A 27523-nucleotide genomic window follows, 5' to 3' on the forward strand; every position below is an offset into this window, starting at 1 on the left:
CATGGGATAAATAAAAAAAAGTTGTAACTACTGTTCTTGCTTGTCATCATTGCCTTTGTGAATAGATGTGTCTGGAGAGCAGTTGTTTCTTCAGCATTTGGATTAGAAGGCTTGGCTGCAGAATTGGAATCTTGTGTTGGCTGTTAGTATGGGAAATAGATTTCTTTCAATATTGTTAGTTCTTTGCAGTGAATTGTGCTGGCTATTTTAAGTTAGATGCGGACCCATTTACCTCTCACCTGTGATTTAAACCAGGCTTCTTAATTGGGCCTGTTGGATGTAAGCACCACATAGGTTCCAGGTGATCTGGACTGAATCCAAATCCTCTCCTGGGATTTAAGTCTTCAGCAGAGCATTCTTTTCTATGCAGTTGTTAAAGGAAGAGGGCTCCTTGGGGTTTTGGGGTGGCTGGTTACTAATGTGGTGTGCATCCATGGAATGCAGGGGTGCATGAATCAGCAGGGTCTCAGTGCCAGGCTCAGAGATATAATCATAGGCTGGCTACTGCAGTATTTACCACAGTGCTTTACATATGGAATTAATCTATGTCCTTCCTTGTGCTGGAAATATGTGCCTTTGCATAGATGCTGCCTTTGTGTTCCTTATGGGAACAAAAGATTTATGTTAAGCGGCCCAGATCAATTTTAAATTCTTACAGGTACTAGAGCTGTGCTTTTGATACCACCAGCAATGCAAATACTTACAGGAAACCAAATTCCAGACTTGCTGATGAGAGTGATCTTTACTAGGATTAGAGTCATCCGTCAACTGTTTGATGTTCTAGGTTTGTTTCTACCTACAAGAAAACTTGCAAACACAAAAAAGCTCCCATCCTGCTCTGCATCCCAGACCTGGGCCGTATGGCAGGTTTGTCCTTTTGAGGTCTAGGAGGGTTTCTCAAATGGGGAAAATGCAAGCCTCAGACTGTCAGAGGCTTATTGTCCCTATTGCCCAAGAAGTTATAAACAAAGATAATCAGAGCAGATGTATTTGTCTTTTAGGGTTTTTATCTCTTCTGACCTCTGAATTCTAAGAAAAATGAAAGCATGGTGATAACATGCTTTTCTAACTGCAGATTTTCTGCTAATACCCTGATCATTCCTGTCATGGTTTAACACTGGCACAATGCCAATTCCTCAGTCTGTTCTTCCTTTTTTTATGGCTACTCCTTTAGCCTCTTCCTTCAGAGACAGGCTGAAACTGTAGTTTGTCTTTTGTTAATCTGCTTTTTCTATCTCCATGCTATTCACTTTCATTTATTTGAATCTACCCAGGATGGCACTAATGCAGTACACATTTCAGGCATGAAGAGGTTAATGAAGCTTGAACTGACTGCCTCATGATCACATCCATATTCCTGGCAACCTGGGGATGGTGGTTCCTGTCACATCCAAGGACTTTCATCCTCTTTGATTGCCACATTTCTGTACAGCCAAAGTAGATTTAACAGGGTCTTTAGGGGAGTCCTTTTGTACAGTCCTTGGCTGTAACAGCACTTTTGTAGTGCCTCTTGAAAACTGAAAGGGCAGCTTTTTGTAAACAGGTAATGAAACCAAGAATTCCTATGTTGAAATGAACAAAAATAATGTTCATACAAAGGTGTTTTGAAGATGCTTTTGTGATTTAATTTTTGGAAATAAATTTATGGCATAAGAAATGATTCTCAAAGCCTCACTGCTAATTTGTTTCTGGTCCTTTGGCTGCTTAAACCATGGCACTACCTCAGGATGAAATATTTAACTGTTTTTTTCTTTTTAATTGCGGAAGGGGGAAAACTGAAAGCACTAAGAATTAAAGTGGACATGCAAATTTTTAAAATCTTTAATCAAAGTGATTATTTATTGAAATTTCAGAGTAGTTACTAGTGCTGCTCTGGCTATTTTAATTCAGTCATATGACTGAGAATGGTGCCACTCAGTTCACTTGGATTGCTTAATGCCTTTTTTCTGGGCACTGTTGTGTTGTAAAACGGTAGTTAGGTAAGGTGGTGTTTCAACTAGAGTTAGTTTGGTACTAATATGCAGTGTGGAGAAATCTGGTTAAAACTGTAATAGCTGGGGGACATTCACAGGCACAACTAGAGAGAGAGATATGAAATACAAACCCAAGGCACTTTCTTCTACCTCTTCTGTCTAAAGCCTTGAGGGTGAGAAGTTTGATTTTGAATACCAGGTTATGTTTAGTCCTGTTGTTCCCTTGACTGTTTGCTGCAGTACATCACAGCAGTCTGTAATTTATTGTTTAGGTACATGAGATGTTCAGTGTTGCTGCAGCTTTGAATCTTGGAAATAGCTGAGGTTTATGATTTGGAATATCCACTTAGATTTCATTAGCAATTTTGCTTTTTCTTGCATTTCTAAAAGCAAAGTCCCTTTGCCTATTTGCATTATTTATTTCTACTTAGCAAATATCTAAGTCCACACTGTCACAGCTGGAATAGTTGAGCTTAGAGTTTTGTATCAAGTATACAAATCCTGAGATAATTAGAGTAGTGATGAGTGCTGCTACCCAGAGGAGGAAATTTCTGGTTTTCAAAACTGAGAGTAACTCAGACAGTCTCTTCTGTAAACTGGATGTATCTGTACATTAGAAGTTAGATATTAGAATCCTTTTGTGAAAGGTTAACTGCAGCTTGATGTTTTTTCTTCTTTGAATTTATAACGTGCCTTGATTTCATTAAAGGAACCAGGAACCCAAGGTTTTCTTGAGAGCACAATTAGACCTTCCTCTATCGCTATGCTAAGAGGTTTGATGTGAACAGATTTACCTTTCTTAGGGTCTGCAGGGAGACCATTTTAAATTTAATAGTATGCTCTAACAGCATATTTAGCTATGTTTCCTTGTGCTCAGTGAGCACGTGAAAAGAAGATGGAAATTTCAAATGTGAACATTAGTCTTTACCATGCATGATGCCCCTTATGACTCTTCAAATTTTGCAAATCACTGTATATACTAGATTTTTTTCACAATAATTTCAAGACTTCTCTCTTTTCCTAAGCTCTCCCAGTGAAACCTGGAAGAAGGAACTAAACTTGCTTAAGTTATGTCAATTTGAAGGTTACTATGATGATAAAGAACCTCCCAGAAATGGACATGGCAAGGTGAAAGGCAAATCCAAAAGGTTTGGAAAATAATGAGAGGCAAAGTGAGAAAAATAGAAAGTGAAATGTGATGTCTACAGATGAAATCTGTGTCCCTGTGAAAATGCATGGATAGCCATGATGGTGATCATAGAAGGAATAAGCATCTTCAAAAGAACAAGCAGGACACTATCAGCTGCTTTTTTGTATTGTTTTTGCACCCAAAGACATTCTGGGAAGAACCAAAACATTTGCCCTGGTGCTTTTACAGGACAGAAAGCAAAAGCAAAAAAGCTACTTCCTGATACTGCATTAGACAGTGATAATTGAGAAAGCTTGATTAAAAAAATTATTATAAAAACACTAAAACTTTAATATCAAGTGAAATAAATCAATATTTGTGTCCTTTCTATTTCACAATAGTCTTGTTGCTGAAAAGCTGAGCCTAATGTATGGGACACAGAGGCAGCTGTAGGTGTGGGACACCTTCAGCCAGGAGCTCTGTGGCTCTGCTGGGAGCTGTTTTGGGGCTGGAATTGGAGCAAGGTTTGAGGAGAACAGGAAATTGCATAAGGACCCTCTGTTGGTTGTTTACTGGGAGCCAGTGGCACTGGAATAAACATCTGTGCACAGCACAGTGTCCCTTTTGTCACCCAGCCTGACAGGACTGGCAATGGAAACTTGGAGCTCAGGGCCTGCATTCAGGGAAGCCTATGGGGTAAGGGAGCTTGTCACTGAGAGGAATAGCAGATTTGTCTTTCCAAACAAGCTGTGGGTCTGCTGGTAGGTAAAACTAGCACTGGGAAATAAAAGAAACAATGGGAAGGATTCCACTGATTGATGAATGGAAAAAGATATTTGCTTTTACAAATAAACTTTAGGATTGCTGGTAAACGAAATTAGACATTGAAAGATGAAAGAAGCAATGGGGAAGAAAAGCCCCTAAACTCCGTAAGAATTAAAAATTAAAAGGAGGGTTCTACATTAGAGGGAAATCTCTGGTATCAGGTGTTTTGGGAAGTCTGTGTATCTCAAGTACCTCAGCCAGTGGAAAAAGAGAGAAGGGAAATGCAGCTGGGAAATTGGGATAAAAAGGAGGCTGCGTCCTCCAAAAATCTGAGCGATCCCAGGGGAATGCCCCACGGCCTCTGCCTTTATTGGAATAAAGTTACAGGACTCCTCTGTCTCCTTTTTGGACATAAACCTCTGGTGTTTGTGGATTCATTTTCCTAACATCACAGACCCTTGGGAACTGGGTAAATATGGTGCTTTGGAGCAGAGATCAGAGCTTTTTAAACCCAGAAGCTGTTTCTGCCAGTATTTTTATTTATTCAGTAAGCTAACTTTAATAGACACACATAGAAGTTGAAAGCCTTGCCCACTGCCCTTTACCTCTCCTTTTCCCCGATGATGTAGAGGTATTTTACAGTTTTTTCTTAAGGTTCTTTGAGCAGAGAGATGTGTGGTGAAGAGAGTCAGGTTTCTCACTGCAACCTGACAGTGAGATGGGGAAGAGAAATTCCCCAGCAAGAGAGTGAGCAGTGCAAACAGAGACCATTCACAGCCCTTCAGCCTCAGGCACCTCCTCCTGAAGTAGGGAAATACCTGCAGGCTGACTCAGCCAGCTGTCCTCCCTTTGCCTTGCAGATTTAGAAGAAGTGATGATAATGAGTGCTTTCCCCACTAGAAGCTGCTGGTAACATTTCCACGTATTTTCTAAGCATATGTAAATATTTGGACCAATTAAACATCTTCCTGCAGGTGTAGTATTTTCACAAGGAAGGGAAAATCGTGATTTCACCAAGTAATAAATATTTAATATTATGATCAGATGCTGCTACATTAATCTTGTTTCTTTACAGTTAAAAGTGATTCAGATGCTGAGTTTTCCAGAAACCAGACATGAATCCAGTTCCAGAAAACAGGGTGAAAAAACCCCAAACCCACCAGGAATTTAATAAGACTAAAACATCTTTGTGTTCCACTGCTGAGCAAACTACAAGGAATGTATTTACATGGATTCAGTGGCAGTTGTTAGGGCTGATTTATTTCAGTATAGTGGAACATAGTGAGTGGATTGTAAAGAAGTGTGCCCTTATATTGAAATTATTGCACCTCTGGCAGGGATAAAGAATGTTTGATTTATCTTATTGAGGTCTGTGTTCTTCCCAAGCCTTCTGCACAATAACATCCAGAGACCTCTCTGCTCCATCGTACAACATCAGCCAGTTAGGGTGTCTTAGAAGAATATACTTTTTCTAATTTCTGAGCTGGGAATAGTTTAATTAGGTTCTAGCTGAATAACTCAAGCTCAACAACCATGTATGTTTCAATGTTAGTGTTAGGTTAACTGGAAAGAAAGGTCAGCATTACAGAAAAACCTTTGTGCTGTTCTTTTCTGACACCGTAGGAATTGTCCTTGGTACTATGACAGGTGTTCATCCTGGGTATCTGTGAAGTGCTGCAATAACTCACTGTAGGTCATATTTAGACTGTTTTAAGAATGTGTTTATTTGCAAGGAACACCTAGCAAATCTCTGTTTGTGCAGTTGGTTGTGTTGGGAAACAAGAAAAAGAGAGGCAGAAGGGTTGGATTTGGAGCTATCAAATTGAAAGGAGTTCATAGAGTGTCAAAGAAATGCTGTGTGTTCTGGCTGTTTACAAAAATACTAGTCCAAAAATAGCATAAATATTAGGAAAATATTTTACTTGTCTTGTCAATCTTTTATGGCAAATTAGTTTCTTATTAATCAAAAGAATTCCTACTCGGTTTTGATTTAAATAATGCAGTTATTTAAATAAAGTTCTTGTATATTTTCTAGAAAGCCCTATATTAATGTGAAATTCAGTATTGCATTTGTATGCAGGGAACATGACCCTTCTCCTTCATCTAGCAATCTGCACCACTCATACATTCTTTTTTAAACCTTCAGATGTAACCTCAGATGTAACCTTCAGATGTTAAATATTTAAGGAGTAGCTCCAACAGAACTGTGGTAGGCTGCCCTTCTCTTAATCTTGTCCTGTCTTTTCATCTAAGAACTTGTTATTCAGATATTCTAGAAAACACAGGAGGACCTCAGCACCACTGCTTTGGTTTTTGGACTTTCTTCTAGATGGGTTACACTTTTTGAAGGCTTCCTGCTGTTATAGAGAAGTTCTGCAAGTGATATCCTGCATTTCCCAAAATTCCAAGTAATTTGAGACTCCTTTTTCCTTTACTTCTGTGGTGAAAGGTTTCATTAATTTTTAGTTCCTCTGTAATTATTTCACTGTGTGTATTGTTGTGTGTTTATTTGCTGTGCAGAAATAATTACTGCAGCCAGGAATGATAACCAAAGAAGAAATTAATAAAAAGAAAGTCATTTAACCAGTACAAGCTTAAGTATGATGAATAGTTCAGGTGAAGGTAATTTATTCTAGAAATTAATGGTTTTGAGCAGCCTTGTGATTAAAATAAAATTGTCTTTCTTTGGTAACTTTTCTTTGTGTTTTGTTTTCTTTAATGTCTGCTAAATCTCATTTTGGACAATAATATTTTAAGTAGCGATATTGGTTGTATGTAGCATTGACAATTGTGGACATTATAAAGGAAAATATCTCTCTTAAAGCCTCAGTTGAGGTAAGTAGTCATTCTTTAATTGATGTTTGCAATACATTAAATTATCCCTGCAAGGTGAAGCACTCAGTATTTTGGTTTAATTTTTTGAGGGAGGGCCAACTGTACCCTGAATAGGTCTGAATCCTTAGCTGTTTATTCAGGAAATAACCTTTTTTCCAGAAACTGTCCTGGAAATGTTTAGAATTCTGCATCCCTTACCATACTTGTATAAACAGCTAAAAAGAGTTTCATCACATATAATTCATCAGATAATAAATGCATAGAAAGTTTTCACCACAGTATTCTCAGGATGTACTTTGTGAATCAGAGGGAACAAGTTGTCTCCTATTTAGTCATGGTTTGGCTGAGCAGGGAGCTATATCTTAACTCATATGGATATTTTAAGTTGCTGAATTGCATTACTGAAAAACGATTAGAAACATTCTCATTCTAAACATTCTCATTCTTAACTTTTTTTTTTTTTTTTTTGGTAAGAACTCCTCCAGTTTGAGAAAGTGATCTTTCGTTTTGCTGACAGAACTTTTCTGTAAAGAAGTCCATTTAGAATAAGGGACCCAGGCAGTTAAAATCTGAATATTCATGGTGGTTGCAGGTACTGATAATGATCATCTCCCTGCAGGTATGTTGGATACTTGGCTCAGCTCAGCTGGAGATACTTTTGTAGATCTTCCCCATGAACTTGTAGCCGCAACTGACACTCCTTCAAAAGAAGAAAGGAAAAAAAGGATTTAAAAAGAAGACGGAAGTAGAATTTTGCAACTCTGGAAGTACTTTAGTCTTTTCAGCTCCTTTGCACTTCAAATAGAGTTGTGAATATTCACTGCTTGCCAAGAAAAAGTTTTTCTGACATGAGAATTCTTGTAGGGAGCTCAAATCAGCTCAGGGGAGCTCAGAGATTCAGACCTCTTAGTTCTTGTTCTGGTTCCCAAACTCCTGGAATTGTTTGGAGCAGAATTTGGGTTGTGCAGGTGGCCAGAGCTGTTCCTGGCCCCTGTAGGAGGCTGCTGGCTGTGGCTGGCTGGGTGGCCAGGCCTGCAGAGGGACTGTGAGTCCCTACAGTGACCCCCAGGCTCTGTCACTGAGTCCCCATGGGGCATTTGCTGACTCTGGAGATGTCCTTGCTTGGTCAGCTGGATGGGTTTTATGGCTTTTCATGTTTTGGAGGAATGACAGTACACACTGTTATTCCTCCACACACCATCCTTGCAAATATGTCCTCTGTATTCCACAGTTCTAATGCATCTGTTGGTGGGGGGTTTTTTTGTTGTTGTTGTTGTTGTTTTTTGTTTGTTTGTCTGTTTGTTTTTAAATGTTAATAGGTTTAAACCAGCCAAGTAAGTTCAGGTGTGTAAGAGAGGTGAAATACCTGAGGGCAGACTAACATTCTGAGGTGAGATACAGAGATAAATCACATTAAAACCAAAGCCCCTTCGCTTTGAAGGGACACCTGCATGGTGGCAGTGAAAGGTTGCTTTCCCAGTGAAATAGATACATCTCCTGAGTCCATTTCTCAAAGAGTTCTCAGACTCCAGCAAATTAAAAAGCTCCATTTGTCAGCTGGATAACCAGTACCAGGAAATGCAATGAGAGGGTTTTGCTTGTAAATGTGGGTCACATCATCCTTTCCCCTTACCTGCTCCTCTCTCAGGCCAGAAACATTCATATTTACAGGAATTAACGTGGGCATGTGGAGCATCAAAGGATTCAGTGGCTGTTGCCCAAAGTCCACAACAGTTTTGCAGATGGAGGAGAAGTACAACATATTCTAATCTCTGATTAACACAGTTTATTTTAGGCTGTGATTTCAGATTAGATAATTGAATATAGAATGTAGAGACTCCAGACTCACTAAGCATATTGAATTAAAAATAAAATTCAGGGCCATTGTTGTCATGAAGAAAAGGCCACATGTTTTACAGAGGAGGCAGTAGAATGTATCTCTTGATTCAGTGCTCTTCCAAGTAATTACAAGGAGCAGATCTTGCTGTTAAGTCAAGAAACAAAAACATTTTATAATTATGTAGGGCCAGATTGTCTGGTTTACAGTTTCCCAGTGAAGAACTGTGCTTTGGAAAGCCTGGGGTAGAACTTCCCCTCTTCTGCCAGCCCTTCTGAAGGAGCAGGCAAAGAGAAAAAGGTGTTCTTGGCTCACACCATGCATGCTGGGGTGTGCTGCAAGCTAATGAATACATTACACACAGTTTGTAACCATGACATTTCCTGAAAAATCCCTTCACCAGGATTTTTCTCCTGAGAAGCTGAGAAACCTCAGAAAAGAAAGGCAAACAATAATTATCTGATTACTTGGAATGTGGTCTGGAGGTTGCTCACCAACAGGTGCATCTTTGATAGGTTCCATGTGAATTGTTTTTACTTAATGCCCAATCACAGCCAGCTGTGTCAGACTCTCTGGTCAGTCACAAGATTTTATTATCATTCTTGTCCAGCCTTCTGATGTCTCCTTTCTCTTTCCTTAGTATAGTTTTAGTATATAATCTCTTATAATATCATAAAATAACAAATCAGCCTCCTGAGAACTTGGAGTCAAATTCTCATCTCTCACCTTGTCCTGAGGACCCTCACAACATCACAACAATAGTTTGCAACTGGTAACTGCCAAAATGTCTGATAATTGAGGCTGTAGTCCTTTCTTTCAGAGATTCCAAAACATTTTACTTCTGTGTGAATAGCTGTGCTGTTCAAAGACAGGGCACGATGGTGGTTTCCACTCTTTTTCCAAAGGAATACATGAAGACCCAGAGCTGTAACAGCTGTAATTTCTCCTCTTCCTAGTGAATGATAATTCTGGTTATAAGTGGGTGTCACTGGTTTAATCAGCAGTGATCCTGTTTGTGGGCCACTACCTTTTGACCTAGAAGTGTTAACACTCGTGTTTAAGTCAATTTATTTTTCCAGAAAGCAAGAATAAAATCTAACAGTGTGGTGGGCACTCTCTCCTCACCAGCTGCTCCAACTGCAAAGTAACAGATTCATTTCAGTAACACCTGTGAGGGATTATTAAAATAACTTCTTGTAACATAAGAAATTTGCATATTGAGAGAGCAGAGAGGTCACTGCTTGCAGCTACAACTCTAAGCCCAAACAGCAGGATGCTGCTTCTGGTGTGGGGGGCTTGCAGAAAGACATGGATTTTGCAGCCAGGAGGAACAGGTGATTTTTTTTTCTAGCAACAGTAAACCTTTAGGTGTGCTAATAAAATTAATTTTCGGGACATTTCTCTGTACACCCATGTGAAAACTGAATGTGCATAGACTCTGTGGTGTATGGCCTCTAGAATACCATACATGTTCTAGTTGCTTTCAAGAAATGAAACGTTATAAAATTGTATTTTCTGCATTACATATTATAAGTTTGGAAATAGAAGATTTAAATACTCCATTCACAAATATGAAGTCAGAATATTTTGATCATACTGAAGCTACTTTATTTCTTTTCCAAAACAGATTAATGCTGAGTGCATGCAAAACTTGAAGTGACATTTTCAGTTGTAGAAGCATTGTTGGAAAATTTCACTCTAGATTTAATAGCAGTCAGTTTCTTTAGCCCATGCTGTGAAATTCAATCCAAAGGTAGGTGCTTCTAGTTCCGGTCTTGAAATCTCATGTGTGTGCATTTGGATGAGAGTATGGAGAATTAGAATACAGAGATTCAGAAGAATGTAAGATATTAGAATTAGAATAACAATCGTGTTATTTGGTGAAAAAGTCAAGAAATTACTTTGCTCACTTTAGCTGTACTCTGTCCCTTGATCCCTAATGTCAAGGACTGGTGGATGGATGGAATATCTGGCCATGCAAAAGGCATTTTTAAAATTTGCTTGGTTTCCCAATCTAGCAGCACAAGGTACCAGCTGCACAGTGGAATTTAGAAGAAAGGAAGTGGAGTTCACCAACTTTTAGCATGAACTGCCCGTGGTTCCTCTGCTTTCATTTCCACCTGAAATGCAAGTTCTCTTTGCTTTGAATGTCCCACTACAATTTGAATACTCTGATCCACCAGGGGTGAACTTGCTTTGAAGAATTCTGAATTCCTGGCCAGTGTTGCCTGTCCTCTCCACTCTGTGTCCAAAGAGCTGGTTTTGGGGAGGGAGAGCAAATATTCAGCTCCCATCCCTGGCAGTTCCTGACCTGTGTGTCCCAGGTCTCCAGTCACTGTGGATACATCTCAGGAATGAAAATAAAAGTGGATTTAAGCCTTTTCCTCACAAGATGGCAGCATCACTTCAGGGAATAACATCACCTGCACCAGTCAGGAGGTCCTGGACATTTGAATATTTCCATTTTATCCTGTATGTGAAAGCAACTCTGATAGCTGTGCTCATTTGTGTTACCTGAACTTGTAGATCAGCATCAGGCACGGGACTGGATGGGTTTTATTCATTTGCTGCTGTGTTCACGATGAAAATGATGAATTGTGCTGAAACGATGTCATTATTTTTGTGACTCTAGTTAATACTGTAGTTGTATTCCTGAGATTTCAGCAGCAACATTTGATTGTTTCAAATGCACTAAGCAGAAGTATATCACAGAAATTTAGTTTCAGATTGGCACCTATTTCCCTCCATGTCCACGGAGTGTTTTTATTCATTCAAGGTTTGATCCTACTCTCCCTGAAGTCAATAGCTGAGTCAGAATTTTAGGGTAAGAACATAAAAACAGGAGAAAAGAAAGGCCATTAAATTTGGGGTTTTAATGGGGTTTTTAATATTTTTTCCCCTCCCATATAAATAATCAGGAATGATGGAAGAACTGCTGTTTGAGCCATTAGAAACATCGACCTTCAGTTAACTCTGGGCAACACCTTTATTTTATTTCAGGGCAGCATTGATCAACTTCTAAAAGAACTAGACCAAGTTTGTTACTGATTCTAAAACCAGGTCTACCAATCTGCCCTTACCCATTAGTAACAAAAAGCTTGGAAATACAGGAATTCTCACTGTGTTTTTTGGATGAAGTTGAGCTTCCCAAGACTATAGATACTTTTTGCTGTTTTTTTTTTATTACCATTTTGATTTTACAGCATGAGTTGTGAGCTGAAGAACAATACTTTTAATTCATATGGTTGTTTTATAGCTTTCTTCAGATATTCCATTAACAAGACCATTTTCATTTTTAAATCAGGAGAGCTTTTCTCATGACGGCCTGGAGAAATGCCTCTTTTATAGTAATGAAGATGTACTTTGCTATTCTGGATAGCAACTGTTATTATTTCAAGGAAATATTGTCTGGTGTGCAATAATACTTAAATAAGAAAATATTTAAAGTCTTGTATTTTCATTTACTTGAAGGCTTTTATGCTGAGCACAAAAGGAAATTCTTACCTTTTCTTTCAATTTCTCAAAATCCACCATGCTTAAGATATGGTTTTACTGACAGGCAGTCACTTTTTTTGCACTTCTAGGATTAAGGCAGGTTTAGTCTGCAAGTGTAACTTTCTAACAGCTCCAGGTGTTGGACTTAATGTTCAGAGATATCAAAATTCATATGTTTAAACTTTACCAAACTGAATGCATGACCTGAGTCTTTAATTTGTTCTTTAATGTACCTGGGGATTTTTATTGGTGCAGTTCTCCTCATCTTCAGCAATTCACAGTACAGCCTCCCAAAAACAAGCTTACCATCAGAATTGTTTACTTTTGTGGCTTTGAACACATTTTCTAAAATTGCTAAAGGAAGGAAGCTGTGGATATAAATGATATTGGGAGAATAAAGTCAGGTCCTTGGGTGATAATGATTGCTGAATTCTGCTCTCTCCTCCCTACCCAGCATGGATTGTAAGGAAACAAAAGAAATGCACCTGATATCTTCATTTGTAGAGCCTGGTGTCTCCACTCTGGCATAGATTCTGAGGTGTTGCAAGGACTGACCTGCAGCACAGGGACAGCAGTGTGGGAGAGCTTCAGACAGGCAGCTTCAAACCCTGGAGGCTGTTTTGGCTGCTGCAGGTCAGCACACCTCCATCATTCCCCCTCTCCTTGCTTAAAAAAGAGACAGAGCATGGATCTAACCTGCTGCTCACACAAAGCCTGTGATATTCTCCAGGAGCCTCCTCCCTCACTCATCCTGGCAGCAGGACAAGTTTGGCTTTCAAAGAAAATTGAAAGGCATCCTGCTTTAAAGAGGAAAATAATTCAAGGGCTAGCCTGCAGCAGAAAATTGAGAGATTGTTTAAGGAAATGAAATAATTGAGGTTATTGTGAAATGCGCTATTGATCACATTCACATCCCACCCACACTGGTAAAAGTCAGAAGCTATTTTTTTTTACTAGGCTGTATGAAATTAATTTCTCCTCTTCCTAGTGGATGAGGATTCTGGTTATCAGTGGGTCTCACTGGTTTAATCAGCAGCGATCCTGTTTGTGGGTCACTATCTGTTAACCTAGAAGTGTTAACACTCCTGTTTAAGTCAATTTATTCTTCCAGAAAGCATTTTAAAAGGGTTTGGCTTTTACTGTGTTTTTCAGGGCTAGTTGGAAGCACACTTGAAAGACACAGGGCAATGAGGTGTTTCTAACCTTTACAGTGGCACTTGTAAGACAAGTGCAAAACTTCCATGATGCAGCTTTTATCACGTGTTAATTCCAGAAGCATTTGTGTCTACCTGACCCACAAACAAATAGATTTCATTTTTAAGGACTTGAAAGTCAGTACTTTCCACACATGCTAAGTACAAAGCACTAAAAGAAAGTACAGGTAACATTATTCCCTCTGGTTATTCAGAGGATGCAATACAAAAGGAGGTAAAGAGGACAATATAGATATCAGATGGTTTAAGGAAATGCTGAATTTTTGCTTTATACTTGATTTTAGTATGGCCTATTTATTTTCATTGCTAGAATAATACTAATCCAAGTTTATATTATAATCCATGTGTGCAATTTTCATAGAATATCTTGGTAGTTGCTTGACTCTTGAAAGCTATGTTGATTGTCTAGACTTTTCAGAAGAAACATAGAAATAATTAGGAGTATTTCCTTTTTCAATTCCTTGCTTCAGTCATGAAAGAATTTGCAAAGACCCTGTTGACTATGACCAGTTTACAAAATTTACTTCTCCCTCAAAACCAGTGGAATGTTCTGTTTCAAACTCCCATCCCATTTTACTTCTTCATGCTTTAAGGATTTGTGTTGGAATTACAAGGATAGACAGAGGTAAACATTTAAAATTCCATTTGTTCATATCCTGATAAAGGTGCACCATTGGAAAATAGATTCTTCAAAAGCCTACATAATGCTGGAATGTTGGAAAATCATAAAAATGATTTTGAGTATCTGAGTACTGCTTAAAATCATTGGATGGGTTTGCATTTGGCTTCTATTTTACTGTAAATAAGAGATACTAAAATCTCAAACTTTTAATTAAAGTTTCTGACCATTATACAATGCAAATGTACCAAAAATCCCCAGAGTTACTCTGAGAAGAATAACTAGACATATGGCCAAAATGTCATTAATACTTTTGCTCAAAAACATAATTATAGGAACATATGCTCTATGGTGAATAACATTGTTTCTACTAATAAAGGAAAGGATTTGTTAGAAGTAGTCCTTGGGCCACATTCCACTTTCTCATTCTGCTATAACAGATGTGGAATAAACTTAAAGCTGAAAAAATACCAGAAAAACACAAGCTATTGTTTGCAAAGATTTTATACTGGCATGTTTGAGATGACTGTCTGCTCTGTTTGCTGTATATGAATTTTTAAGGGGTAATATGTGTGGTAACTACAATACATATTGCTTAGTCCCAAGCATCATCTATTACATTGGCTTGCCTGGAATGTAGCACAATAAATTAATAAATGTTATGCTTTACACAGTATTGCTAAGAAGAAATTTGGTATTATTCTGCCATTGGGAGATGGGGGAGAGTTAAATAAAGACCAAAAGCAGTGGTATTAAGGTAAAATGCTCAGCTGTTAATGTAGAAGAATATGTAATCCTCTTTGGAAGTCCTCAGATCTTCGGGGTGCTTATTCAGGAATAACTTGTAACAAATCAAGCAGAGAGAGGTTTTTGGGCTGTGGAAGACCTTTTCAGGAAATGTGAGCTGTTCCATGGTACAGCAGCTCCAAGCCTTGCTAACAGACCAACTTCTTTATGGTACATGCCTTGCTATATATATCAGAGCTGTAAAAGCAGACATCCTTTAAGGTGACAAGTGAGATATTTGATATAAAATTGTATATTAAATATTTATTTAGAGTTCATCATGCCTGGCAGGTGAAAGATTGTAGGTGCATGCATTCCACTGCATAGTTGAAGGAGATGTAGGAAAGTGAAAATAAAAAAATTATTACGAACTGCAGTAAGTTTGGAGATGTTGAAGAAGAAGCTGAAGGCTCTTAGAATTAAAAGAAAGGTAAATTAAAAGTCGTAGTTTGCAGATAAAAATGAAGCCAGGAGAAAGGCTGAGTGAAGACAGGAGCTTCTGCAGAAATCCTGAGTAATGGAAAGAGTAGACAGAATGTATGGGAATATGGGACTGGAAATGTAGGGAGCTTTCAGTCTTCAAAATGTGAGCTTACCTGGGAGAAGTGTTAAGATCCCCTAATCCATCCAGGTTGTTTAGGATTCCACACAGTGCTGGGGAAGAGCAGATTATTTTGTTCCATTTGCCTGCAGGCCTCTGTGGAAGCTGTGCAGTGAGGAGCTGCAGGAGGGTTCTCAGCAGGCTTGGAGCAGGAACAGGAGCTGCACATTTGAATGCAATGGTTTATTGCTATGGCTGGGCTGTTACAGAAATCCAGCATTATAAACATACCTGTCAGGGAAAGACACTTGCAATGAATTTTCTCACAGGTAACAAAATGGAGATAAAACACCTGACAGTATCCTAACACTTCATGTAATTAGGCTGAGAAAAGAATGTGCATTTCAATGTTCTGGGGGCAGTTGTTTCTTGCTTTCCTTGTGAAAGCCCTGTGCAAGAGTAAAAGCTGAAAAGCAGAAGTGTTTGCAGCAGAAGGAGCAGCCAGAAGAGAAAAGGATGTTTGTGTCCTGCACTGAGTATGGAAAGCTGTGTTATTTCCACCATTGCAAACAGCAAGCTCAGCAAGGTCAGATGGTATTGAAAATTATTGAAACCAAAATGAGATGTGGGCTCTGAGAAGTTCTCTGCGAGACACAGAGCTACATATGCAGGAAGAGTTTTGTAATTCCAGTCTCAGAGGGGAAGAGAGACAAGTGATGTATATTGATGGCACTGCCAGCAGTAAAAGTTAGCAGGCACCAGGTTTTGTGGAGAATATGTGGGGTAAGACTGGAAGAAAAATCTACTGAGAAACAGAAACCTTGACTGTGTTTTAAAAACAGGCACTAACAGCTGCTGCGAGCCTAAAGCCTTCAATTGTGTTTTTCTGAAAGACTAAAAACTCCCGAAACCAAACCATGAAGTATCTGAAAAAACTTCCAATGTAACAGCCTGGGGTAAGCAGATACCCCTCATAAATTGCCTTCATGCTGCAGAGCTTTAGTTGCATGGCACAATGCAGGCTTGCAGCAATCTCTGTGACATGCTAATCCCTTGCTAAAAAGTGGCTGGGTGTAAGAAGGCTGCAGCACATTTAGGATTTCTCTTGAATGACTAACATGCATTGGTGAAAGGTATGGATGGCATTAGCTCAGAGATTGCTCAAGGAAATCCCCAATACCTTTTGCAATATTACAACCTGAAATTCTGTCTTAATGCCAACACACTGAGTTAAGGTTTACTAGCAGGGTCCTGACAACAGGCACTTGATATTTGTATGGAGTACAAAGTGGTGGTTTTTAACCATTCATTGCTCCTGAAGGTTGGTCCCATATGTTACCCATGTTAGTTCAGCTCTGAAATGTGCTGCTCAATGGCAGTGGATTATGTTCTGATTTGTTCCTTTGCAGGTGAAATGCAGCTTCAAAGTAACCAGAAATGCTGTGGTGGAGCCAAAAACTTGACTTAGTTCTTTTAAATTTATTTCAAAGATTTTGAAGGCATTCTGCCTTCATAGCAAATCTTGCTTTTTGCAAATCTTGTTGTTTAACTTTAGCTGAGTATTTGTTAAGCATTTGAAATGATCAGGGAAGGGGCTTTGAAGGAAATGCCATGTGTGTTACAGAGTTTATGTTTCTAACTGTGGAGACAGTAGCTTAACAAATATTGTGTGAGTATTTCTGGTTTGGTTCAGACCAGCTGCAGATGGGACACCATCAAATATATTGTTTAAACAGGCTATAAAAAGAGCCTTGCTAAATCTGAGTAGTGTGATGATTCCAGAGAGCTCGCTGAAACAAGTTATTTTTGGCAGGAAAGAAAGAAGATAGGATTTGAGATGTGCACTGAGAACCTAATTTTCTCTTCATTTAGGGAACAGGAAATCAGAAGCAGCACTAGAGCTGAAGGTAAAGCTAGTATAAAACAATGAGGATGAAAAACTAAGATAACACTGACCACTTCAGGGGAAGAAGTCAGGCTGAGAGCTGTGCCTGGCTGGCCTAGTAGAGTTATTGGGGTTATTTGGGTTGGACTGATGTCTGAAAAAGGCAGCCAGTGAGGTTCTTGAAGAGGAAGGGGGGAGTTTTGTTTAACTCTAACATATTTCCTATGTAACATTCTGTGCTTTCTGAGGTGCCTTTTTGGAGTATTTTTCCAGATAACATTTTTAGTCCTGTCGCCTTGTGTTTGGAAGCCATGGGTGAAATCCTGGTGGTAATGAAATGCCTCTTTTAATTTGAAAAACGATGATAATAAAGTTTATAGATTTCCACTATTCTCTGCTATTGAATGTTCTTAAACAAAGCCATCAGTAAGGATGGCAGAGCTGGGATTCTGTGCTCTGTCCAGTGTTTTCATGGCTAGTTCACCACTGCAAATGAATTTGTAACCAGCACTACTGAAGTTATGAAACTAACTTTGAAGTAGAGCAGAAGGCTAAAGAGCACAGGATTTGAAAATAGATCTTGATGAATTCAAGGAAGGAGCTATATGATTCCCTAGGAGGTTCTTGAATATTTAATGGATTAGGAAGGGTTGTTAAACTTTTGGTTTTAATCAATTATCTTAGTTGATGATTGTCACTCATTACCTGAAGGATTGAATAATATTTTTTCCTGTATTTCCACTATACATTTTTTTTTTCATCATTACATTTGTTGGGTTTGTTTGTTTGTTTCTTTGCTAGGAACAAATATGGGAGTCTGAACATGCCATACTGTTATTCCTATGGGAAATCTTAATGATCCTGTTTATGTTTTCCAGCCATGCTTGGCAATGCCATCTGCTGTGCAGTTGGCAGATTTGAGGGGAGTAAAGAATTGTCTCCTCTCTCCCACCCTCTCATCCTTGTTTACCCTGGCAGAGACTGTTGGGATCTTTATTTTTCCCTGCTCTTCTGTTTTATGGGGTAAGGTTCACTTCCTGGACTTAGTTCAACTGCTTCCCTGTGGCTCCCTGGCTGTGAGAGACCTCCAGTGCTGCTAAATGTATTTGTTCTTTATTTCTGTGGGATGTCTGAAGTGGTTTTTATCTTTTGTGTTAAAGATACACATTGCAGGCTATGAGTGCATTTCAGCTGCTGTGTGTGTATGTATGGATAGAATGGGTGTTGTTCTCTATTTTAATTTAACAAATACTACATGTTTAGGACTCCAGGGTGACCAAGGTAGTCCCCTCCCGTCATTTACACCCCTATTCTGCTAGGAAATATCTCTGCTACAATCACACAAGCAGCAAAATCAACATTGTGCTTTAGCCCTGAATGTACTTAGAGTCTTGCTTTGAAAACTCAACCATTTCAGACATTTCTCTGCTGTGTGGCACTCCAGGCTGTACAGCCTCAATCTGGTTCCTAGGGCTGCACCAGGAGCAGAATCAAACTGTTTCAAGTCCCAGTTCTCAGTGAAGGACCTAGAGTTGTCACAGGAGAAACAAAACGAGGATCTGTGGTTTTGAAAATCTAATAATTCTAACACTTTTATTTTAACAGGATCAGAGCCCAGCCTTTCAAATACCTTTCCATGTGACTTAGAAAGCAACTATTAATATGCAAATTTAAGTCTTTGAGCTACTTGAATATTAATTACTTTTGAAATCTGCTTCTATTGAGATGTTTGAACATTAAGGACAGCGAACATTACATAAAAGGTAAGAATGGCTCATTAATTAAAGCAGAGTTTGTGTGACTGTTGATGAATGGCTTCAAGTCCTATTAATTTGTTAATAGTCCGTGTAAGTACAGAGTTATTTTTTGAGGTGTGAGGTGGTATTTGAGTGTCGGATAGGAGATTGCAGAACACTGATAGGGCAATACCAGCTCTGCCAGTGTTGCTACCTTCAAGCATAGTGTAATTTAGGCAGAGATGGGGGAAAGCAATGGTTTTTTGTACTCTCCATTCAGCAGTTCTATATCTGTTTCCATACTTTGCATTCATTATCTTTATAAAAATCACAAATTGTATGGTCTGAGACACTTCTAATGTCCAGCTGTGCCTGCTTGGGGAGCATGCTGAGACCATGAACAGGAGGCACCAGCAGTGTCTGAAGCTCTGAACAGGACACAAGGCTGGATTTGTTCATGCAGGAGATGAAATCCTAATGCTGCTCTGGCCCCCTGCAGCCATCCTGTGAGCCCTGGAGCCTGAGCAGAACCTGTGCTGCAGCAGCAAAAGGGCCTCAGTTCCAAACCTCCAGTCAGAGCAATTGCTGTTGGAAGGGGTGCCTGGAATGTGAGGATTAGCAAGCTCCTCTCTAAAGAGCTGCCAGACATGGGGAGGGAGCTGAAACTGTGGCTGGTGGCAGAGTGAGGAGATAACTGCAGTCATGGTGAGCAGGAAAAGGGCCCACAGGGGCCATCCTCATGTGAAATAAATGTGCACAGGGTATTCAGAGCAGCAATGCATTTGGGAGAGAAAGCCATGAAATCACCAATCCATTAGGTGAGTCAGAGCCAGTGGTGGGCACCAGCAGGGAATAAAGGGAGTAGGGGCAGCCATGACCCCAGGAACTGATGAGCAGCCACAAGGGCAGAGCCCATTATATGTGAAGCAGTTGCATAAACTAAAACCTGCATTGTCAGAAGTTTTGGATCAAATTCTTGGATCCTGTGGGAGTGCACACGCGTGAGAGAGCACAGACAGCAGAAATCAGTGTGGAATACCTGCTGTGGAAGTGGTGGAAGGGCAAAGCAGCACCATAGCCCACCTGAGAGAGAGCACAGGGAGACAGAAGTTGCTCCCTTCAGTGCCATCAGAAGACATGGATTATAGGCAGGAAAGAATCAAATATTTCTCAGCCATTTCCCTGGAAAACCAGAGAAGTTGTTTTATTTGACCTACCTACCAAACCCCCATACCTGAGAATGAATGGATCATTACTTTAAACATGCTTGAGCTGCATCACTGCAATTCATTTTGAACATGCAGCTTGCAGCAATCTCTGTAGAGATGCAGGAAAGGATTCAATTCTTGAGCCTGTTTATTGCTTTTATTTGAGGTGTTCCATTAGAAAGAAATGGGATAGCCTAGAAATGCTCTTGCAATAAATGACTACATCAGAAGTATAAGGTGAAGCTGGGAGATAACCTGAGGATTCAGAGCAGGAAGACTCAGAGAAATGCATAGCAGGTGTGTAGTGCCTGCTGTGATGGGACTCAGATGTTTTCCTTGCTTCCTACTTCAAACTAAATGGACTAAAAATCATACTCTGGATCAGATAAGAACAAAGTGCGAATACTGTGCAGCTGTCCTTGCTGAAGAATGGCTTTGTCTCACATAATGGGACTCAAAAAGTCACATTGAGGCCATTGGAATGTTGAGGGTGTCCTGTGTGAGCCTCCCTGTGCCCTTCCGGGTCACCATCTGGAAGGAAGCCAGCCTGATGCAAATCACCTTTTGTGCGAAAAAAGGAGCCTAACCTGCAAGGGTCACCCTGTAATGTAAAATATGCATGGATTTATTCAGGGGAGTCATTACCAACACACCTTAGTGCTGCTCTTTGCCTCAGTGTGTACACAGGATCAAGTGGGAAATCAAATGAAAGGTTAATGCTATACATTTGCAAAACCCCTCTGAGAGGAGCAGACACTGTTGCCCATAAATATAAACCTTTTAAGAGGTTAACATGGGTGCAGGTGAAACAAATATTACTGTACTTAACAACAAACTGCTCTTCTCCCTGGAAGTCAATTGTGAGGCTTCTGTTGGCATTAATGGGAGCAGGCTTGGCTTGTACAGGGGCTGCACAAAGAGCTCTTCAGTGTTTTGGTTAGGTACAGAAATAAAAATTTAAAAATTAAAAAGAAAAAAAATTAAAAACCCAAAGCAACAAACAACAAAACCCACAAACCCAAAACCAACCAAACAAAAATCCACCACCCCCAAAAAACCAAACAAAAACCCAACAACAAAATACCACAAATTACCTCCACACCATTTCCAAAGCATGGTAATGACATCTGTATTAGAAGCAAAAGGGGGCTGGGGAAGGGGTTTTTGATACTCTGTTTATTCCTGCAGCAAAAGTCATTTATTGGAGAGGGGTGAATTTTTATAGCTGGCCTTGGTGCACTGTTACCATGGTGAGTTGCAAACAATTCCCCTCTGGATTCTGGTGGATTTGAGCATTTGCTGAAGTTAAAATTGTTACTGAGTGAATTACTGAGTTCAGAATTCCTGGCTTATATTTTGTTGGTAGCAGAATTCTGGGACTAAAGTCTCAGTCTCTGAATGGTTGGCTCCTGATAAAGCAGTTTGAGGTGATGTCTTATGCTTAAGTAAGCATCCTCTGGAAGGTGTGAAATGTACCAAATACAGGAAATGGAAAAGAGCCTCTGGCATTCCATGAGATTTTTGAGTGTTCCTGACTGTTTGCCAAGGCTCATTCAAAGTAAATTGCCAGGGCTGCTTCCTAACAGTTCATGGGCACAGACCCATCTAAGAGAAACTTCTGTAACTTCACTTGCTGTGCTTATCTAAAAGAATTTTTGGGAAAAGGCCTGCTAGAAAGAGATCATGCACATTGTGTTTATATTTGCTGCCTTCTTGCTATCAGATAACACTCTTAGGTGGGAGTGGCTAACCAGATAAGGTTTGATCTTTTGCTGCTGGAGAGAGGAACCAGGGTCTGAGCTGGAGAGCATTAACCCACAAAGATGCAATTAAAGGTAGAAAACAGGAGCTGTCCATACAAGGGGAGAGAAGAAAATGGAAGCAATGAACTATAACATTGATCTGTTCTAGGACTGGAATCAGGCTGACAGACAAAAATCCAATTTGGAAAACAGCTGGACACATTTCAGACTCTGGGTTAAGGCACAAACTTTAATCCCTGGAAAAAAATATAACTTCTTCAGGAAGTTAGTCCTGAAGGCAGCTGTCCAGACTGGCTGCACATCCAGTCTGCAAATGCAATGGAGCTGCAAATAATGGTGAACTTCCCAGAGCTGTTCAGTTTGGGTTTGTTGTGGGTGGATCTGCTGCTGGCCTTACAGATGCCAGAACAATTCCTATGTCCTTCTGCTCCTCACACAGGATATTGTGTCACTTGGAGAAGCACTGAATTTGTGACAGCTCTGTGGAAGGATGTGCTGTGCTCCTGTTGCCTGGTACTGTGGAAAAAATGAGTTCTGACTCAGATGTTTGTGTGGCACAGGTTGGAAATGAATTAAAAACATGCTGCAGTAATTGCCTCTTTAGGACTTGAAAGTGGGAAGAAAAGAACAGGTTTTGGCTAAGTATGCTCTTGATATGCTGAGGAAGCAGATATTTAAGGGAAAGAATACCTCCTTGCTGTATAGAACTTTGTCTGGGCACTTTAATGGCTCTTTAATTGAATGTTCTACATGATTGTAGGCAAGGAAGTCCTGAATTCAGCTTTTCATTTCTTTACACAACGGTGTTGGGTTTTTCCTTACCTTTTTCCTAGCCAAAAGGGCACATTTCTTTCATAGTCAAATATTTAGGATATTATAAATAACTTCTCAGCAATGCATAGTTGTCTGCATTAAAATGGAACTATGTCAGTAATGAATGTTGACTTGGAATTACAGCCAGTATGGTAATGAAATATAGCCCCATTAGAATTAAGTAATTTGCAAATTGAGGTTGTTATCAGTTAATATGATATTCCTGGCTGATGGGAGAAAAGAGTTGTGCTACTCAATTGAATAGGAAGTAGGACACCTAAACAGATGTAAACCAGCATAAATGTTAAGTTCTGGATTCATTCCATGCATTCATTGCAGTAAATCCCCACTAGTAGACAGCTGTCAGGACTGCCTAGAAAACTTGACTCCATTTATTTTCAATGTGATCATTCTCCTGCTCTTGTTCTACTTCTAGGAAAGCTGTAAGTAATGATTTTTGTGTGAATTCCAACAGTACATCAGTTTATCACAGTGCTTGTGTTAGTCATATATATTTGTGATTAACCACAAGTTATTCAGGGGCTAAACAGCGGCATCAGCTTCTGGGTCACTTTTGACTGTCTTAACTAGAGCGTTTCAAAAAAGTAGGCAAAATAAATCATTTTGGAGAGAAGATCCATCCAGGATATCTCTGGAGTTCTTAGTAAATGTGTTTTTTTACCTGAAGGAGCTGCCAGGGAAGCAAACTGCATCCCAAACCCCAGTGAACCCAGAGTGTTTCCCTCCCTCTGGGGTGAATAATTCTGGTTGTGTGCTGCTCAACATGAGGCCAATGTTTTGCTGCCACTGGGTTTACTCTGACACAAGATTTGAGCAGGGACCTGTGTGACTGCAGAGCATCTGGGCTCTTTCTTACCTCCCTTAATTAAAATCAGATCTATTTGTTAGGAAACTGTGGAAAGCCTAGAGGCACCAAGAGGGAGCCTCCAATAGAGAAACTCACTGCAACCCTCTGGAAATTTCGAAGCTCAGAACAATGAAAATCTCTGCAGTTGTGGCAAAGCAGAGTAGGAAAGAACAACAAAGTCACCCTGACTGGTCAGTAACTTGCAAGCAGATACAAATAAAACCTGAATTCTCTTATTGTGTCACATGGGGTCCAGTGAAGCATTTTATTTTCCTGATAGAAATTGATCCTATAGAATAATTAAATACACCAGTCAAATAGCTTCTCAAACAACAAATAGTTAACTATTCTTTGTCTCTTTCTGTGAAAAGTTTAGAAAAGTTTTTTGGCTCTGTCTACATTTTCCCCCAAGACCCACATGACATTAATGGTAAAAGGTTTGGTTGAATGAGAGTGCTACAAAGCTGTCTGGGGAGATGACATGGGTGACATAAAGGCTTCCTGCTGCTCTTCCAGTCTCTGTAACTGCAGAAATGCAGAAAAACAGGAGTTTGCTATCCTTGACTTTTCACTGCCTCCCTGTGTGTGGACTCACTTAGGCCTCCAAACAGAGTGTTTAAAATGCTGCTAAATCAGAACACCTCTTTCTGAGTGTCTTTACAGGTGTGACAGTGGGCTGCAATGCTTTGATTCAGTGAGGATGAGCCACAGTAGAATTGCCTGTGAGTTACTGGAATGTGGTTTAACATTCTCTCTTCTGGTCTGGTCAGACATTTGGCACTGACTGGCTGTAAACAGGACGTGATGTTTCTTCAGGCACACACCTTTTCTCTTGGCACTGAGCACTGTGGCTGGGAGATGCAGGCTGAAGAGGAATTTGCTCATTGTCAGAGGAAGTTGCAAAGTGGAAAAGGCTGAGCCGGGTGATTCACAGGGGGTTTGGTTTGGTTTTGTTCTTGTTTCACCTGAAGGGCTGTCACTGTCATCTGAGGGCACGGGGTGTCCCTTATCATGGGGGGCATCAGTTCTGCTTCAAACTATTTATTCTCTCTGCCTATGAATGTATATATTATCTAAATATTAACTACATGCTCCACATTATAATAATCAAGGATGACTGCTGCTAACCATTCATCTTATGCTTCCTTTCATATACTATAAGAAAAACTTACTGAAACTCTACTTTAAATTATTAATATGAGATTAGATGGCCAAGCAGTTCCTCCTTTTCTCTCATGCCTGAGCTTCCTAACCTGACAGCAAGACAGGTGGCCTAGAACCACTGTGATGAAGGAATCTTGATCAGGGTCAAGAGGTCTGCTGGAGTAAAATTAGACAAATAACCAGGGTTCAAGGATATCCTGAAATGAACAGCATAGTTTGCACTATCTTTTGGCAGTTATTTTAAGAATTGTAAAGCATGGAGCCCACAATGTCCTAATTTTACAGGGATAGGCTGTAAAGATCATAAATTCTGTGAAAGGGGTCAGACTCTAATTTACAGGCCTGATTCAAAGCTTGCTGAGGTCAATGAAAACCTCTTCTATTAAGTATAGTAGGGTTTGGATCATATCTTAAGGAAAAAAAGGTGTATTGAGAGAATGCTAAGATTAAATGAGAGTACTAAAAGTTTTCCCAGGATAAATGCACTTTTCATCTACCTATCATTGAAACAGGAAAAAACCTGTTTGTAAGACTGATAGATTCTCACAGTTCCATTTTAATTTATTTCAAAATACAGTGAGCCTAATGAGTGAAGAGGGAGATTATTCATTACCTCTGTGATACAGTAACTGGAAATTCACCTTTGCCTCAGGGATCCAGGTGAATAGTGGATTTGGGAAGATGTCTCCTGCCAGAATGTCCTTTTCAGTACAGAATGAACTAGAAGTACTGTTGGAATTACCTAGCCCATTGAACACACAGTCCTGGAGCTGTCCTCTGGCTGAAAGCACAGGACTGCATTTTCTGCTGATGGAAGTGGGAGCTGCCCCACTGGCACCTGGAGCCACATCACCATGTTCTGTAGAGAACTTGGTCTGGTTTTCTGAAGAACTTGGTCTGGTTTTCTCTGCTGCTGCTGTTTGGTTGTGAAGGTCCCACTCAGGACTTGGGCTGTTTGTCACACAGAACTCTTGTAATATGAGGAGCCCCTGACGTCTGGAAAGAATGATGAGCAGAACTCCATGATATCAGAAGGCTAATTAATTACTTTATTATACTGTACTACAAAGAATACTAAAAGATACTAAAGAAAACTCGTGACTGTCTCTCAACAGTCAGGACACAGCTTTTTCCAATTGGCCAAGGAAACAAAACAATCCTCAGCAGAATCCAATTGACAAACTCCTTCAGATAAACAATCTTCCAACACATTCCACATGAGCACAACAATAGGAGCAGCAAATGAGATAAGAACTGTTTTTTCTTTTACAGAAGAGAAGTGGGCCCTAAATCAAGCACCAAGATCCTTTTAAAAAGAAGGAAAAAATAGTCAATTTTGAGTTTGCTTTTTTGCAGCAAAATAGAAATTTCAATGCTCCTACAATCTTAGGCTAGGCCAGGATTTGGTGAGGATAATGGGACATAAGTGCCTTTTGTCTTCTGTTAGGGAGGGTAAATTGTATAGCTGTCAAGTTGTGGCACATCTGTAAGTGCTGAGTGAAACCTGTCACATTCACATTCTCTGAAAAAATTCCTTCTCCCAGGATTTTTCACCTGGGAAGCTGAGAAGCCTCAGAGAAAAAGGAAAGCAATTCTTATCTCATTTGCTTCTCCTGTGTTGTGCTCATGTGGAATGTGCTTGGAGATTGTTTACCCACAGGTGATTGTTCCATTTCATTCTGCTGTGAGTTGTTTTCACTCTTTGGCCAATCAGGGCCAAGCTGTGTCAGGGCTCTGGAGAGAGTCAGGAGTTTTCATTATTATCTTTTTAGCCTTCTGTCTGTATCCTTTCTGTATTCTTTAGTATAATTTAGTGTAGTATTCTTTAAAATAATATAGTATCATAAAGTAATAAATTAGCCTTCTGAGAACATGGAGTCAGATTGATCATTCCTGCCTTTGTCAGGACATTTCCAGCAAATACAATAGAAACCTTTGCTGGGAGTGACAAAATCTGTGTGCCAAAGGAGAGGGAAGGATGCACATCCATCAAGGGAACCTGTTAGAATCTGGAAGCAGGTTTAAATCAGTGCAGATGCTTTGACCATCTGCTGAGTATATGTGTGGGCCTCATTGCACAGAACAGCTGCCATTTCATTTTTTATAAAAACACCTTAGTTTGCAGGATGTTTGCAGCCAAAGTGAGCAGCTTCTCACTCCCTCCAAAGGAGTAGCTTCCCCCTCCAAAGTCCATGTTCCTGAAAAAGCTCTATGTTCTTTTTTAATGCTCAGACTCAAACAACCTGGTTTATTTGTTTAACTCTCCCTTTGTGTGTAAGAAGTTCCATCCAGCCTGTCCTGCAGAGGAGGCTGGAGCCCCTTGCAGTTCAGCATTGCTGATGTACCTCAGAGTTTATCACACAAGCACCAAGACACTCTGAGCTGTAAGGATGTTCCCAGAGCTTTGTAATTGTGGTTTCCATCACTGGAAGCTATGAGAGGATAATATCTGCATTTTCTGGCTGCCTGTCCATTATTTTTATCACAGAGAAAGGGAGTGTGGCCTCAGATCATGGGAGTGTTGCTGCCCTTCCAGTGCATGTCAGGGCTGCAGAAGCCACAGAGATGCATGTGCAAACAGATAAGATTTCATAGAACCTAATGAAGGACACTTTTGTGTGCTCAAATATACCTTAATGGATGATTTTAAGTATTTAAATGCACAAGTGGCAGCAGTAAATTTCATTCATCATTTTAAAGCAGGGATCTTTTCACTCCAGCTTCCTAAGCACAGACAGTTTTAGGCAGAAGCTCAGTTTCATCTGTTAGGAATAAAAAGTAAATATCCTGTGCCTGATCTCTGTCAAATGATTGACTGTTCCTGAGCATGGAGTGTTTGGAAATAGTTCCCAGTTGCTGGTTTTGTCACAGTGTCTTTGCTTGTTTGTGATT

At 39.8% G+C, this 27523-nt stretch overlaps 2 long non-coding RNA genes across 2 annotated transcripts in view; both read left to right on the forward strand.

Annotated features, from left to right (window-relative positions):
- Positions 1-1172: 1172 nt before the first annotated feature.
- LOC139605253 (uncharacterized) lies at positions 1173-11688 on the forward strand. Its single transcript, XR_011684301.1, has 3 exons — positions 1173-7511; positions 8022-8092; positions 10558-11688. It is a non-coding gene; the product is annotated as an uncharacterized lncRNA (long non-coding RNA).
- A 7002-nt stretch (positions 11689-18690) lies between these two features.
- The window catches only part of LOC139605256 (uncharacterized), a 37502-nt gene continuing 28669 nt past the window's right edge, over positions 18691-27523 (forward strand). The window contains exon 1 of the long non-coding RNA XR_011684302.1: positions 18691-18842. This is a non-coding gene — a long non-coding RNA (uncharacterized lncRNA). The remainder of the gene's footprint in view (positions 18843-27523) is intronic.

The sequence above is a fragment of the Agelaius tricolor genome, unplaced genomic scaffold, assembly GCF_023055355.1.
Source record: "Agelaius tricolor isolate 1412-34295 unplaced genomic scaffold, bAgeTri1.0.p SCAF_62, whole genome shotgun sequence".
Classification (NCBI taxonomy): Eukaryota; Metazoa; Chordata; class Aves; order Passeriformes; family Icteridae; genus Agelaius; species Agelaius tricolor.